The sequence below is a fragment of the Haemaphysalis longicornis genome, unplaced genomic scaffold (genome assembly GCF_048455015.1).
Source record: "Haemaphysalis longicornis isolate Haplotype H1 unplaced genomic scaffold, Haemaphysalis longicornis Haplotype H1 scaffold_8, whole genome shotgun sequence".
NCBI classification, from domain to species: domain Eukaryota; kingdom Metazoa; phylum Arthropoda; class Arachnida; order Ixodida; family Ixodidae; genus Haemaphysalis; species Haemaphysalis longicornis.
Window position 1 is genome coordinate 103,546,401 of NW_027526445.1, and position 18,087 is coordinate 103,564,487.

An 18,087-nucleotide genomic window follows, 5' to 3' on the forward strand; every position below is an offset into this window, starting at 1 on the left:
CATTCACGCGCGTTGCACGCTCCAAGCTGTTAAAATTCATCCGGCCCCGAAACTGCACTTTCAAACGTGGTGTTGGCAAGTTACAAGTAGGTAAAAAAGTAACTACTACGACGCACTGTGAGACAGTATTAAGGATCGAAAGGACTGGCCCATTGACACGTTCCAAATCCATCACCCAGCACGGCCAGCAAACACAAGCGCTTGCGCCCCGTGACAGTCCATGCATCGTCCATTCCTGAGTACCAGGTGCCTCCGTCCTGCATCATTTTTAAACCTTAAGTTGCATTTAGGAAAAGTAGGAGTGCAATCCCTAAACGCGATCAGATTGAGAGCTTCATCGAAGATATCAGGGCTGACATCTTAATACTGAAAGAAAGTTGGCTACGCGACAACATCAGCGATAATGAAGCGCTTCCCTCAAGCCTAAATTTTCTTTCTTTATCGCTGTGATAGTAATGACCGTAGAGGTGGGGCGTTCTCGTAGCTATCAAAAATAACTTATAATTCCAGATCATATACGCTGACGAAAATATCAGACATGGGTTTGCGTATCCCATATTCCCCGGAAAATAATATTCGGTGCTTGCTACTGGCCACCGAACAGCCTCCCCAATTTTTCCAACATGTTCCGCAGTTATTCAACATTAGTTCATAATGTATATTCCGATAAACCCATCTTCATATTTGAGAACTTTAACTACCCACAAATCAGCTGGCCTTTACCTTCAATCTCTGACAGGTCTTCTAAAGAATTAGAGCAATTCCTAGACGTAACATTTGATTTCAACATTCATCAGTCCATAACATACCGTAACAGAGGCAACAACGGACTTGACTCGCTGCTAACACCCTGCCGTTAGTCCATAACATACCGTGACAGAGGCAACAACGGACTGGACATGCTGCTAACACCCTGCCGTGATGACCTTAAATCAGTAACCGCACTTCCAGGGCTTAGCGATCATGGTTAAATTCATATTTGCATCGCTTCTCCACTAAAAAGGAGATCGCCCACAACGCAACTGATCACAAATTATTAGAAGGGAAACTAAGATGCCTCCAACAAGAAACTTGGTCTTTTCTTCGATACCTTCCGAGATACTTACCTAACCAGATCCGCTCATGTCAACTGGTAATTGTACAAGACTACGTTCCTTCATCTCAAAAACGAGCACATTCAAACAATAGTTATTAAATCCGACTCTAAATGAATGGTTTACAAAACACCTAAAATGCCTCCGTAACCACAAAAAGCGGCTTTACAAAAAAGCACATTCAAACAACAGTTTTTTAGCATGGTGACGTTACCACACATTTCCTTAACAGTATATTCAAGGACTAACTACAGCAAAACAAAAATTCTTATCCGAAGATCTCTTATCCATTCTTCAGACAAACCAAAACAAATTCTGGAGCATCCTATCACAAAAGTTTCCATACAGCCACATAGCACTTACAAACTCGAATGGAGTAAGTATCCACACAAACCAATGCGCCACTGCCCTGAAAGATCACTTTTCCTCGGTATTTTCCGGTGCCAGTATTACTCTGTTCGTCACACCACTGGACCCTCCCCCTAATGAAATCACTAATATTGTAATCTGCCCTGAGGGAATATCTAACCTTACAAAAACTCTTCAATCTTTATCTTCAGTCGGCTACGATCAGATTAATTACAAATGACTAAAAAATACCCCACTGCTCTGTAGTACAATTTTACACCCAATATTTACGCAGTCACTTGACACCGGGCACGTCCCGGACGATTGAAAACAAGCCGAGAATGAACAGATTTTTAAATCCGGTAACCCTGCAACGCCAGCTAAATACCGCCTATCTCAATGACCACCATGTCATCAAAACTTCTTGAGCACATTCTTTTCTCCAACATAATCTCTTATCTAGAGTCGATCAACTTTTTTACACCCACCAGCATGGCTTTCGAAAATTCCAGTCGTGCGGATCACAATTAGCAGACTTCACAAATGACTTACTACAATGTCTGGACGCCAATATTCAGATTCATGGCACCTTCTTGTACTTCTCTAAAGCATTTGGACGGGTTCGCCACAATCGACTGCTCGCTAAACTTTCTAACCTTGAAATTCCTTCTAACATAATTTCCGTGCTTAAAATTCCGTCACCAATCGTAAACAATTCTCAACTGTGAATGACCAACATTCGTCCTTCACTTATGTGACATCCGGGGTCCCACAGGGTGCGTGCCTCTCACCACTGCTTTTCCTAAGGTACATTACAACCTACTGAATAATATTGTTAACTAGTTAAGACTGCGCGCCGAAGACTGTGTCACTTACTCTAAAATCCGCAACCATGAAGACAGCATTACTCTTCAACATGATGTCAACCATATCGCAGTATGGTGTGATCAATCAATAACGCCACTAAACACAGAAAAATGTAAACTGGTAAACTGTAAACTGGTATCATTCTCCTACAAAATAACTCGTTCCAGATTGCTGCTGATGCATCCTAGAAATACCTCGGTGTTCATCTCTCACCATCCTTATCATGAATATTACGAATACTAACCATTAGCTCAGACGCCGCGCGCTCACTCGGCTACCTACGCCGGAATCTATAACATGCATCTCCGGACATAAAAAAACTAGCCCACCTAACGTCCGTACGACCAAAACTGGAATATGCATCATGAATTTGTCATTCCTCACAGGCATACCCCACCCACAAGTTAGAAGCCATACCGAATCGTGCTACCCGCTTTATCTTCTCAAAGTACTCCACTAACACCAACGTCACTGCACTAAAACAATCTCTGAACCTCCATTCAATTGAGTCACGCCGAATCATATGACACCTCTGCCTTCTTCATGCCTTCTATTATCACCCGTAATGTAGACACCCTCTCTTAAAAACACCACACAGAACCTCGTCCCCTATCAGCCAAAGCGGCGCCATACCACGACTAACCAGCCGCACTTTATCAATGCTCAACTCATTCTTCCCTGACGCAATAACCCTCTGGAACCGTTTGCCCGATACAATAGCCTCGTGCGCAGACCGCAAATTTTGCCGGGAAAAATTGGACTACCATGTTCCATAATACATGCGTATCAAACGTGCCTCATGTGTTTTCCTTTATTTTACTCCTATATCTTTTTCACTTTTGAGCTATACTTCTGTCACTGCAATTTTGTATTTGCTGCAGTTATTTCTGTACCTTTGTAATTTGTTCTTTTTCTTTCTTCTTTGTTGCCTTCTAAGCTTTTTTTTCATAACGCTGTGTCATATGTTTGTGCACGGCCCCACTTACGTAATTCCCCAGGGCCCTTAAGATGGAAATGAATGAAATGAAATAAATAATTTATCTCCCCCAAAACGAAACAATTTGGAGGAAGTATTTGAGAAGGTGTTAATGGGATCAGCAGAATGCCACCTTGCGTGCGATAAATGTGTAGCCGCTGCGCTTTTAATATGAAAGAAGTGCATCACCTCTACTCCGCGAAAATTCAGTTTTATCGGTCACAGCATTGTTTGATTATAACTTGGGTATTTCTTTTTTCAAACTACTCAACAACCAATTAAGGGTGTGAACTTCTTGACGTAGGTACTTTAGTGAACCATAACACTACTAGATTTGCCTTGAATAATAACTTGTTGTTACCTAAGGTAAAAACTAATTATGGCCAGCAAACATTCCATTTTGCCGCAATTAATCTATGGAACCGCCTACCACTTAATATTAAATCATCACATTCTATCACAGCCTATAAAAAATGTCTAAAAAATCTTCTTCTAACCTGACATGTTTCCTAATTTCTTTGTTTTGCTGGTTTGACTTTCGTCATTTGTTTGCACAGTAGTTTTTTGTGTACTCTTGTAAACCGTTAGTAATTAATTGTGTATAATGATAATTTGTTTTTTGAATGCCATGTTTATGTACATAGCTTAATATTTTCTTCCATAAAGTAACTTCCATATGAAAACCATGCACTACATGTTCTTGCTTATTTGTTTTCTTCACAAATGTTTTATTGCACTTGTTTTCGCTTCCACTGCTGCTTCTGTAACGTTTTTTGTGTACTTAGTCATCGAGGGTCCCAGTGCAGTCGCTGACTTCGGGACCCTTGTCTGTAAATTTTCTTTGTAACCGTTTACTTTTTATGAATAAACTTCAACTTCACCTTCAAAAAAAAATTGAGTTGCTTCTGCTCAGTGTATAAGGTAGACATCCGCAAACCTACGGCGTAGGGGCAGGAATATTTCTTTTTGGCTTAATGTTAGATGATTTGATAGCAAATCAAAGCCTCATAGCATTTCGTAGAAAGAAAAGAAGCCATCCAGCAGCGATTGCGTTTTTTTTTGGTGCGGGGGAACAGCCGCAATCTAATCACAGAAACAAAAAAATTTGTGAGCATTAAACCGGTCAAGAAAAAAGGCAGTGGTAATCTAAATCTTGCGGTGGGCACAGAAGGCTTGAGAAAAACAATGCATAAGGGAAACACCATTAACTACAATCACCGCATTTACGTCCCTTAGCTCAATGCAATTTTAAAAGAAGGTATTCATTCCAGGTACACATCCAGGGTACACTTCGCAGCGCTCCTCGTACCTTCTTCACAAACCGCTGACGTCGCTTTGCAACCATCCGAGCAACTTCGGGGCGGCGCATGAGGACCCCTTACCGCGCAGCCGTCGCTGACCAGAGCAAAAAGTGAATTGTGGCCTTGTGAGATGAGCACGATCTGTTTGTCGTCAAAGAGAAATACAATTGAAAGCAATTTCGGTGGCGGTGCCAGATGCAAAAAACCTTTCCTTCTATAAATGCTCCCCTATGCGTGAATTCCTCACCTTTTGCCATTCATTTCAATAGTGGTCTATCGCTTTTGTCACTTATTCATCGAAGCGTCCAGAAATTCTCCAGTTTTTCTCAACACACCCTGGTTATAAAAGAATATGTATTTGTAATTATCTTAATAGGTTTACTGCTGTATCCTAAACGAACATGAAATAAGTCCTAGTATGTTTTGTAGTTTCTTGAATAAAAGCCCCGCAGTCGACTAAGGTACGTAGCTGCCTGATTCAATCTACCAGAGTGACGAAAACGTCAAAAATCACCGGTGCGACGAATGTAACATATTTCGCAGCGGGGAGCTATCAAGGTGACTTGTTTTCAAGAAGGTATACGGAACCCGATAACGAAAAAGAACTAAAGAGAAAGGTAATGTCCTTAAACGGCGGACCTAAAGGAGCTATGGTATTTAAACAATGGAGGACCATTGCCACAAAGCGCATGAAAAATAGATCAGTCCGCTTCTAATCCGGCCCCAAACAGAGCGACGTTGCCATGTGCTCTTTAGAAATTCTTTTCATCGCATTATCACAGAATTGGAATAGATGTGCCATCAGCCAGAAGGGTGAATACATACCCGAACGGGTGTGTCTAGCCAGAGGGAACCCCAAGGCATACAGTTCTTGTGTACTCATTAAGCGACAAAATAAAATTATCTCCCACTAGACCGAATAGTTTTTGAATTGAATAGTCACTTGGTGTGGTTCAGAAGTTACGTAGATATCATTTAGTACCTGCCAAACTCGCGCCTTGTTCCGGTGTCTCTTTGAGAATGTGGCAGGTAATTTCGATAGGAAAATTTCGAAGTACTGCAATTTCGCTTCATTTAACAGTCCCATTTAGATAATGGCTTGTATTCGTTATTATACAAGTTGCACCCATTTCACTAAATAAAAAGCGCCACTTCACGCAAGTGTAATGCATCAAGTCATCAATTATATCCGACGTTCCTGCATACATCTACGAGCACTAAATGCTAAAACGCGACGTCTTACGTTGCTCCGAATATTTAATTGTAGTTAATTTCTAGTGAATGTTTACTATTGCTTTTAATAAAGTTTCGTTTTAACTAAAGCGTGGCGTGATTGCATTTTTATTACCTACTAGACTAACGAGTTTCGTAAATACTACTGTTTAATTTGAGTGCGCCCTATATTTTAGATGTTTCTTTAATAAGAGTGAATAACTTAGGTCTTCGACTACAGCGTTTTTGCATTTAATGGCGTTGAAAAAGGTAACCGCGCTACAAGTAATAGAACACGTAGTGTTGCAAGACGAACACTAAAGGGATACCATGAAAGTAGAAAAACTGCGCGTAAAAGACAGGACCGTGACAAGTAGGCAGGACAAGCGCAGGACAAACGACAAACTGCGCTTGTCCTGTCTACTTGTCACGGTCCTGTCTTTTACGCGCAGTTTTTTCTACTTTCATGATGCTGCACCAATTAGCCCAACAACATGCTGTAAAGGGATACGCCTGTTCAAATATAAGTTACTGAAGACAATTTCGACTATCTCCTTGTGAAGGCGAAAGCGTAATTGCGGTTTTTCATGATGTTCTCTTGAACGGTATGTCCAATTTTACAGCTGAAGCCATACCCTACTGAACACCCTAATATAGAGAACTCTCTAAAGCAATTTCCGTGGCCTCGCCGTCGCTGGGAACTTTCTTTTGGTGTGCTGTGTACACGTTTGTGTAATTCCGCAGCCGCGCTCGTGCCACTTGGCCAAACCTTTGGGCCGCCCTCTCCGAAGCTGATTCCGCTCACTACCCTTTTCGAGGAGCATGCTAATGAAACTAGATGTTGGGACATTTGGTAGAGCCTACTTGAAGGGTCAATAGTACAACCTAAACCGACTGAGGAGAAGGAATCATACGGGCAAAGCACAAGCATCCTGTTTAAACAGTCGTAAATGCACTTCTAGAAGGGGCCTGTATTTGACATGTTGCAATGGCCTAATCTTCCATGAAGGATAGAGCCCCATGGAGAGCCCCATTGCGCGAGAAAGAGGAATTGTTTTTCGATGCAAAGCATCTCTTAGTCGACCCTCCGTGGACCGTGGGCGTCCGGCGTCGGCACCTCTCCTCCTCTTCACACCACCTCTCCCCCGCGTACCCCTCACCACGCCAGCTGTGATAACGCCGCTCTCCTCCTCGCCGCTCGGCTCGTCTCGTGCCGGCTAAGGAAGACACCGGCCACACTGTCGCACCAAGAGCCTTAAGCAGCTGTGATAACGCCGCTCTCCTCCTCCCCGCTCGGCTCGTGTCGTGCCGGCTCAGGAAGACACCGGAAACACTGTAGATCCAGGAGCCCTTAAAGGGAAGCGTGCTCATCTCGTGCCGGCCCAGGAAGACACCGGCGACACGGTCACTCCAGGAGCCATCTCATGGTCTGGGCTCCTCCCTTGTTGTTGCGCCGTCCACTCCCCCACTGTACATGCGTGTCTGTCCTCCATTCTCCCCTCCTCCAGCTGTATAAAAGCAGGTGCGCGCGGTGCGCCGTGTTCAGTCTGCTCCGAGACATCGCCTGCGCCGGTTCTGCTCCGGTGTGGAACCTACACAGAACCCCCATGCTTTGCATCACCACATAGTACTTTTCGGGGAGATGGTGTAATTTTTTTAGTAGTTAGCTAGTAAGTAAATGGAGCGCCGCTGTATAGAGCAAATAAAGGAAACGCCTGTGTGACCTAATGGAATTTTACCGACGCCTGCAAATCTAAAGCCCAGCGCTATATTGATTGTGCTTCTCTGTTCTCTTTCAGAGTACAAAACAAATGTGGTTGTTGCTGTACCTTCTACCTTGCACCATACGCAACTGTACGCTTAACCACGAATTGATTACGTAGAGGGTAACGGGCCGCTTCACGAAAAAAAACGAATCTTAAAAGTAAAGCCCCCGGAGCAAGATAGTAAAGCCCTTGAATAGGCAGTGAAGCGTAGCACCTGAACGTAATGGCACGGAGGAGTACAGGGGCGCATCAACCATGTTTAACTGTATTTATACGAAGCTGTAGCATCTGCGAATCCGCTTGCGAACCAATGTAATTGGTTCCTAAAAAATGTAAACGAAACCATAGAAAAAAAATTTGTAGGCATCTACGTTTGTATCCTAGTATGTGGGTGCGATGGCAAAACTTCGACTCCCACGGAGCATTTTTGTGCGCACTGGGTGCATTTACTCCCTATGCTTTACTAACCGAGAGATAGACTCGCAACAAGAATTTTTAAATCGCCGTGCCCAGAAAAGACATAGGCTGTCTGCGCTTCGTTGGCTTAAACTGTGAGCGTAACAGGTTGCGGATTCGAGATGTAAGTCAATTTAAGCCGGGAAGTGTAAGTGTCAGTGTTTCAAAATGTTCATTCGGTAATGTGACGGCCGAGCTGAGCAATTGTGCTTCTTGCGGAGAAAGAGAGATAGAGAGAGACTGCAGACAGACAGACGCAGTGAAGATCTTCGTTCAAGAAGAAATAGTTTGGGTTAAGGAAAACGTTGGGAAAGAGATGCAGGCAGCCCAGTGGTGGAACCTGAAATTTCGAGTAACTGATGCAGCAGCATCTCCCCGAGACCTCCCAATCATCTCGCGCTGATCTTGAGGCAACGAGCGGGTCAAAACTGTCTTTCATGTTTCGAAGAAGTGGAATATGAACTGCTACAGTTGTTCTTCCTTGACCGTAAAGCTCAACCTGGCTGTGTTGCGTAAAAGAGTTTGCATGTTCCCTCGCTTTTAGCAGTGTTACGTTAATGAGCTTCCCACCCAACCCCTAAACACACATAGGTTCGCAGATACTTGTTTTGGTTCCCGTCCACTGAGTTAGGGATTATTCGGCGTTCAGACCTCGTTGAAGCAAGGGGAAACATTCAGTTCCTAGGGATTGCATTATGATTCATTTTTAAAGTTTTTTGAAGGGTGAGGGCTGTGTGGTTAGTTCTTGTGTCTCTTCGTCAATGCGTCGTTCGCTTCCGAACCACTGTGTCTGGGTGTCGAGGTGAAGTTACATTTCTGCAATGTGAATGAGGATATCTTATCGGAGTCCTTTGGTAGTATGCCAGGAGAAAACACTATAAAGACCTTTCATAGTATATAATGATGTTTATGCTTCCTTTGGACACTTGCGCAAGTCGAATTGCAGAGAGGATGTCCACAACTTTGTTTTCTTTGTTTTTGTTTTGAGGCGGGACATGCAGTAACAAAGATTGCAAGAGTATTCACCTACGTCAGTGTGCGGCCTCGTACTTTCGTACATCCTGGATTCGGAAATATATCTCATGATTCTGCAAGTTTCCCGACGAACTTGATGCTACCATATCACATCTTGGTTTGTAAGACTGGATCCATTTTACTTGTACAAGAGAGATTGTACGCGGGGTTAGCAGGTCGGTGTCGTGTCTATCATGGCGTGCAGTACTACATGTTAACGGGAGGCGGGGTGCCCCTCTCCCATACAATGGCTCCTCCCGATTCCGTTTATCCAGCAGGTCTTTTCGTGCGACCAGAGTGGTTTCTCTGATTTCTTAAAATACTTTAGAAGACGCAAGTTGATTACCTAATAATCGTCATTATCACAAATTTGATCTGGGACGAATGCAGAGAGAAGGCCGCTCCCATTGACCTTCACCTGCTCCTGTCCTGCGCTTACCGAGTTCATTCTTTGTTTCAAATATTGCATTTCTTCCTTCTATCGAGTTATTGGCCTTACCCTAATTCTAGACCCCCGTATGGTGTTACCGTTCTTTTACCGTGGTGGCTCACCCGTCAATAGTTCGTCTCACGGTCAAGATTGCCTTTTGAGCGGTCCTGATGATGGTGTTTCTCTTACTTTCTTCTGTGCGGGTAAAGTTCTCGTACCATAGGCTTTCGAATATTCGGGTCATGACCTGTGGCTGCATGAGACTTATCGTTTCTTCACTTTTTCTTGCTCTTCTCTTGGTGGGGCACTTTTTATTGTTGGAAATTCGTTATATCATCTTTTTTTGGCTATGATAATTTTGGCCCTACAGCCTGTCTCTAGAGCCTCGAAAAAGATTATTCCGTGGCTGTTCTCTGGCAGAACATCCGTGTTCATTTCAGAGTGATTTTTAACTTGCCGTCGTCGCGCCATCTGCCGTGTGACAAACTGCGCTTGCAGCAGAGACAGAACCGTGGGAATATGGAAAGTTGTTTTGGAAACTTACGCGATCAGACAATGAACTTTATTTCAGTTTTTTTCTGCTGATACCCTATGTATTCCTTGGTTTCTGAGTGAGCGTCAATAATCATTTGCCGCCTGTTTTTGCTTGGTAAACCGATGTTGGGGCCGGCCTAAGTTTCTGTGGAAAACAAGCCATGGTGGCTCAGTAGGTAATGCTATGCGCTGCCGTGCCCGAAAACGAGGGTTCGATTGCCGGCCCCGGTCGCCATTTTCTTGATGGAAGCCGAAAACAAGAATGCCTGGGTCGAGATTTCGGCGTATAGTGGGCAGAACCTTTCGTCCTGCACTTCGTGTTCGAGCGCCGACGCTGACCGTCGTCCTCACTCCCGCTTTCGATGGTCCATACCGTGTCATCGAGCACCACCCGAAGACTTTCACTCTCGACATCAACGGCCGCAAAGACGTCGTCACCACCGCACGAGTAAAGCTCGCGAACGTCGCCTCTCTCCGACCCTGCCATGGCTTTCCGTCTCAAAAACCATGCCCAGGAATTTTGACCTTCATCCATCGAAACTTATCACGTGGGCATAAACAACGGCCTCCGGCTCCACGGGGGGCAGCACGTGCGCTCGTGCAGGAGGAATAAAATCAGTTCGAGCCAAACGCTGTGGCGGCTAGTTGTCTCTTCGCCGGTTGCTACCGGCGCATGTTGAAGGTCCTAAGGCTATCTAAATTACTCCGTAGATTTGTACTTCCGCGCCTCGAAGCCCACGTGTAGCTTGGGACATGAATTACCGACAATTTATATTTTTTATCTTCTAGTGGAAACATGCTTTCCTGTGATAGCGAAGTTGCGGGCATTGCTGGCGACCGTGTTTACCAAGCATATACTATCGCCGACTTGGCATAGAACAAACTTCGCCGCGCCGGCGCTGCACCTGTTGAAAACGCGAGTCCTTTCTTTCGCCCCCTTTGTAGTATCATTGTCCTCCTCTCAGCATATCAGTGGCCACGTCGCCACATTACAGATTCAGCGGAGCCGTCGAATCTCGCATCCTCAGTCGTTGCTTCCGGGTTGCAACAGCGACACATATCCGTGGACGCCTGAGGAGCAATGCTGATAGCGGACGGCTAGGGGCCACGGGGAATCTGAGTTCCACCACTGTATTGATGCCGGCAGACGACCACTGCATGCAGTGGAACCCGATAACTCAGCCCACTGTGCAGTAGCACTTACCCACCATTTGGGGTCCACTGCACCCACATCAAAGCGAGACCGCACGACACTCCAGCCATCCAGACTGCAGCAAAGCCTCAAGTGACAGCAAAATTCGTTTATTAAACACCGTTCGCAACTTGTTCTTCCTAATATTGTTGTTCCTATCTTACTGTCGGGTGCAGAAAATATTCGTTTCTTGGCCAGGAGATCGTCCTATAAGTGGCGCCGCTTACGCTAGAGGGCGCCACGGTCAAATTTCTATAGAGGGGAAAGAAACGACAAAAATGCATGGGTTTCTATAGAACACTACTCGGTCAAACCAGATTCCTTTAATGTACGGGGACATTATGCGCAGTGGGGCAGTGGAAATCTATGAAATACACATCAGGCATTATCCTGCATTGCTTTCCGCAGCAGGCAACCCAACGCTGCTCTGGATACCGAAGCTGAAATTTTAAAGGAACGTTGGACTTGGTCTGTAGTACACTTCAGAGCAGAATGTTTCAGGCAAATCTCACACGGAAATAATAATAACAGCGCAGAAGTCGCCACAGACGGTAAAAGCCGACAAAAAAGGCTTTACAATCATTCGCGGCGGTGAAACGACAGTGACATTTTTAAAAGAACAGCTGTTCCGACGGACAATATACCCGTGGTGAACACGACAAGCCGCCGAAAGTTACAAGTTTTTTGAAAACTGCCATTGAACGTTCCGAATGCCTTACCGGGCACAAAAGAAGTTTGGTTCTAGGGCACTTTTGATGAACGCTGTGTGTACTTAGTAAGTTCTATACCTACGATTTGAGTCGGACATCAGAGCGGCAATTTATAAGGCCCCGCTTGCGAAGACGATTCATACACCAGAGTCCACGCTACTCCGAAAAGAAACATGAGCACGCTAAAAGCTGGTCTGAAAATGTTTTTTTGCTAGCAACCCTCACTTCAAAACAACGCCCCCATGAGTGGTCTAAAAACGCGTTCATTTTTTTTAAACGCGTGCAAGTAACATCAGCACCGGTCACCTGCAACGCTCATGCCGCAGGCCACCGTTACAACAAGCTGATGTTTCCGAGATGAAAGCGCTGATGAAGAAATGCCGGGATACGGTTCCGCGAACGAACAAAAAAAACGAGCATAGCACAATAACACAGAACGATTTCTTTTTATTTCGGCATCTGTTGCACAACAGTCAGGACCGTGGTACTTACATGTAGCAACGCAAAACACGCTCCTACCGCGGACGACCCGTAATCCGTACAAAGTAGGCAGCGCTACACGTACCACACACTCTGTTGTGTGAGTCGGTATCCAATGGTCACTAAACGCCGTCGCAGGGAGAGCCGGCAGCGCATATAAGACGGGCGAGCTGACGCGCAGACAATGATGGACCAAGCACAGGTAATTGAAGGCAAACCACGAGATGTACACACCACAGAGTTCCATAACTCTATGTGGCACGTTGCACACCAACACAGACGAGGTACATCAACGAGCGATAAGCGCACACTTCCCTTGCAGCCTTAGCATGCCGAGAAAACCAGTACGTTTGAAATAGAAGCGTCCGCCGCGACACCAACACTCATTGGTCTAAACAATCACGCCACCCGTGGCTGTCTGCAAATAAATCCCTTCAAAGAAAGGCACTTTGACGTTGAGGAGGGGAACGATACGGAGGGGGAATGTGGCCGCCTCCTCCCCCTACACCTCTATTCTTTCTCCAGCACTCTGCGGTTATTGGGTGGTCGGAATCAATACAAATACAAAAATACGGGAGGTCACTGCTCTTTTTGTTCCCCTCTTCTGAACGAGAGCACGCGAATAATTCGCGGGTAGATGTTAGGGCAGTTCGGTGGCTCTTACATCCTAGCGCGATTAGCGATATTAGCCGAGATTTTCATGCGTATATAACCAGGCCAGTGTCAAGCTTATTTAGCGCGTATATAGTGCGCGAAAGCTTGTAAAGGTTTTATAAATCTGCCGCCCTAATTAAGCGTCTACTAAGTGCGATTATGTTCAGTGAGGGAGGCGACGTTTTGCACCTGTCGGGGAAACAGCACACCGAGGCGAATGCAGTTTCTTACCAAACTGGAATTTAATTCGAACGCCGTGAACTAAACAACGTTGGAGACTTCGCTCCTCTGTTTCTTCTTTTAGTAACTTTTCTCGGGCAGCAGTTGTACGGATTCTCATAACCATGGTAAGAATGACTAAAGCGTATGCTCACGTAGAGGGACGGCTGATTGTCAGGTAAGTGGGGTTTTAGTTCGGACAAAACGCCGTAAAACAGCGAGAAAAATCTTCTCGGGAAATGTCTACAGTTGGAGTAATTCTTTCAGATCAGCATATACTCAAACGTGCTCCCGTGAATTGGATAAATGGCTAAATAACGTTTTCCAAAAATAAATGGTACGTCTTCAGCCATGTTAAAAAGCCTGTGTTTCTGCTTTGTTTCCCTCCTATTAGGTTCTCGATGGCGCCGCTAGGTGTACCACTCTAAAATCTCCTCCCCAATAGCAGGAGTAGTTGTATTGTCCAGGTACTGGTATCTTCTGTCTGGTTGCCAAGCTGTAATAATAAGGAAGGGGTGAGGAGAAGGCGAAGGGGGCTTAGCTCCAGCCGTGCTTTGGCCTCTAACCGTTCCAGTGGCCACGTTTTCGCGCTATCAGCAGCGTCAGCGGCTGCGCGTTAGTACTTTTAAAAAAGCAATTTACACTCAGGGAAAACAATTTTTGTACCTTGCAATTACCATTTGGTAAAGGATCCCCACAAGGAGGCCCTTTACAGCGCGTCTCTATTTATTTATCTGATACCTGCGTCACCTTTGCATGCATTGAAGCAGGGGAATACATAAAAGTAAGGAGCAAGCATCAAGCACAATTTTTACATTCAACGACTTTTGGGAATCGGCAAAAAAGGTGCTATTACATTCAAACCATGCTTTAAGTTTTCTTTTGATCATTTTATATATCCCTGTAAACCACACAGTAAATACCGAACATTTTGAACGAAGATTTGTGGCTAATAGCTATACCAGTTATATATATACGAGAAACAAAAGAGAGCCGCAACACAGCCGTGGCAGATTCCGGAGTTCGCGATAATATATCAAGAACAACAACAGCTGTGAATGACCGATTCCGCTCTTAGAGAGAGATACCGGGATTTGTGCAACAACCGTTTCTTTCAGTTTATAGGGTCACAAATTACTAACAAGAAGGTCACATGAAACAACGTCGAATGTTCTTTTGAAGTCCAAGAAAAACCAGTCAGCTACTTGGTGCTTATTCATAGCTAGAGCCAAATCATGCGTGAACTGAACAAGCTGTGTTGAGCAAGAAAAACCTTGACAAATCCGCGTTGACTAGGATACTGAAAGTTCGCCATTGTCAAGGTGCTCTTGTTATCACAAAGTTTAAATTACACTTTTTTTTTACACAGGCAGTCACGAAATCAGTTAAACTAACGTAGCTTGGGGTACAAAGTTGAGCATACACATGCCCGAGCTTATCCTCTGCTATGCTTAGTACAAAAAAAAACATCAGTGTTTTTTGCAGTATTATTATCAGAACAATTGGCGGGAAGTTGCGCTTTTGGGGGCGCTTGCATTTCTTTGGTGGGAAGTACCCGGCGTGACATCGGTTAAGGTACTGCATGGTGGCCGCTTGCTCGACGTCCTTTGTAAGGCAGTCATATTCGGTGAACCACAGCCATTCGTGCTGGACACCTATCCCTGGTCGATGTCTCCAATGCTCTCCATTTCTCGAGGGGGCGAATAGCCTCGACCTCGTGCGTGGACGAGGATGGCGGGTGAGGCGTCGTAGCGCTACGACTGGGGAGGCTGATCTCACCCATCAGTGTGTCACGGTCTTCTCCTGGCAATGAATGGTATTCTGATGGCATATATGGTTGACAGGTAATGTCGAATGAGTTCTTACACCTTGTCGGTTCACCTAGTACTACTCATTACTGCTTGACAAACGAGGTTTGTTCATTTAAAGCGAGGAAACACGGATCCGATAAAAAGCGCGTATGCAGCGCTCGTTTCCCTAACGGCTCTTTTTTTTCCACGAATAGAAAAATCCCACGTACTCCGGCCGTCTTTTCCCACACACCACTTGCCAGAAGTGCATTTGTTGTCGACGTCCAGATGCGTTTCGTTGTTCGGCAGTGCACTGCTTACCAAAGGAATGACAGATAACTTGAGATCTGACGTCGTCTGGTCTCCGCATCAACACCGGTTGCCAAAGATTCTGTGGCCGTTTGCCTCCCTTAATTCGGCTGAAGACCACCAACCAAAGTCAAAACGTACTTGCTATGGTCGCACGTCGTTCGGCCTATTTTACAGCCACACACGGCCAGAAAGCCAGACACGCGGCCAGACACAGCGCCATTCCGACGCCAGACACGTGGTTCACCATAGAGAGCGAATGCACGGTTTCTTCCGAACACACACTGCCACAAGAATACCAATATTCTCTTGCCAGTAGCTTGCCGCGCTTCGACGGAACGCCGCTTCACATTGAAAAAACGGACGCGCAATTGACCGTATGTCGGCCGTTCTTTTTCTGAATATCGGCCGTCAAAAGTAAACTGAATATCTGGCATTCGATTGCGTGCCGTTGCGTCTTTGAACACGGGCGGGCTGACAAACAGCGGATTGCTGGTCACTGAATGTTGGCTATTCAACGTATATGTGGCTGCCAGAACCTGGATGCTGACCGCACGTGCCAGAAGCGGCCATAGACGGGCCCGTCTTGGGGCGCACTTTTTGTGCGCAATGGGCACGCCGTATGCCAAACAGCTGTCTATAAAGAAGTTGTAGCGGCCTCTTCGGCGTCAAAGCATGCGCCCATATAAATCACCATGGGCCGCTGTGCGGGCGTCAGCAGCGCGTGTAGAGTCGGCCCCACGACCACATCGGCGTCCACAAAGTAATTATCCTTCAATGAACCCGAGAAAAAGGTTGTAAATGCAGTTAGCACCGTCGGAGTAAAGTTTCTGTGAAACATTGTTTGAATGGGCGAATTTAAGAATTACAAATAGTAAAAGAAGGTAAACCAGCGGGCCTATTTGGAACAACCCATAACACCGGAGCGTCTGCTTGTATGAGGGTGTCCGAAAATAGATTTGGAGAAATAAAAGACAATGCCTGCAAGATATTACGATTATAATAAAATGCACACACACACACACACACACACACACACACACGCACACGCACACGCACACGCACACGCACACGCACACGCACACGCACACGCACACGCACACACACACGCACACACACACACACACACACACACACACACACACACACCAGAAAGGTGACTAGAGCTTTACCCACAGTAATTGCTCCCTAGATAATGGGCAAGGAAGCAGAGTGCCGGGATGAGTCCCGATACGTTCATGTAAAAGTTCATGTACTACTGGAATCCGTTAAACCACAACATTGCCTTGCCTTCGGGATCCGAAAGCGGATTTTGTTACTGCAGTACAAGCAACCTTAACATCTTCACTACCAAAAGCAAGTACGCAGCATAAAATGCGCCTTGTTTAATTGATACAGAGCTCTTGCCTATGCCAATGTCAATTTCGAAGTTGTCCAGCAGCGTGAAAGATAAACGTTGAATAAATTTGAATATTTCTATATCTCTTACGCGCGCTACTAAAACTTGCACCCCCCAATTTTGCCAATACTAAGGTCTTCCCCTCCCTCAAATTATAGCTACAATTTTCTCTAGTATTGAGAACTCTCAGTGCGTTCTAGGTACAGTGTCTGTGCACAAGTTATGGAACGCGTTTCGTTTAAAGATTCGCACCACTCAAGCCGTGTGGGAGAAAATCCGGCACGAAACCATAAGTATTACCGTCGCATTGCCAATAGTAATAAATTTCCACCACATCGCAGTGATCCGGAAGGTGAATTCCAGCACAAAAGTATTATTGAGTACTTCTTAGGATAAATACGCAGACAAAAAGCACATACAACAACTCGTGTACGCATCATCCAATTGGCACCAATCCAAGCTTAACTCACCGACGACTTAGAAGCCGTGCATGAAGGCGCTGCTTGTTTCATTGCTGGTTGTTAGTTTATCACGTGTTAAGATTAAAGGGGTCAAGCAGACAAAACACATTTTGTATGCACAAAACATTTCGTATTTTATAGTGCCCCCATCCATTCTCCGGGAGCATGCGATGAATTGTTCACTGAGAGATTATTCAATTTATTTAAAATTTTGATTCTCCCGCCAATTCGTGTGCTTCGTGATCGGCGATGACAGAACCAGGACAGCTCTTCAAATGAACTTTAGGGTCCTGTTTAGGCTGCAGCGTACTGCGGAGCACCCTATTTACTACCATTCCTCCTAGATGGCGCTACTATACGGTACATGACCGCTGTCGCACCTTTGCTTTGTTTCTGACCGTTTTGGCGCGTGTCTTGTTTGAGTTATGGTGCGTAGAAATCGTTTCATGAAACATAGGGTGAGGTGAGGTGATTGTGAGAGGGATAGAGGTTCCCAGCCTGCACCACATATGTATCGCAGAGAAAGAAAGGGAAGAGGAGGTGGTAGAAATATGGGTTGAGGTAGTGGTACAAAGGTGGTTGGGCAGGAAAAGGAAGGGGTAATGGGGAAGGAAAGATAGATCAGCGGCCACTGCCCGGGAACGGGAAAACTATCAGCGGGCTTTTTTTTGAACATGAAAGGAAAATTTCCTTCTTTGAAAAGAAAAATGAGAAAACTCTACAAGTATTAAAAGAAAAATACCAAACACTAAACCTTAGAACACTTCGTTTTAAAAATTGATAGTCACTGTCGACTTGGATGCTTGGTAGACGTCTTGCCTTGTTTTTGTTGTTCTTGAACTTTACTTCAACCTTGATTCTTTGATCTTTGTTTG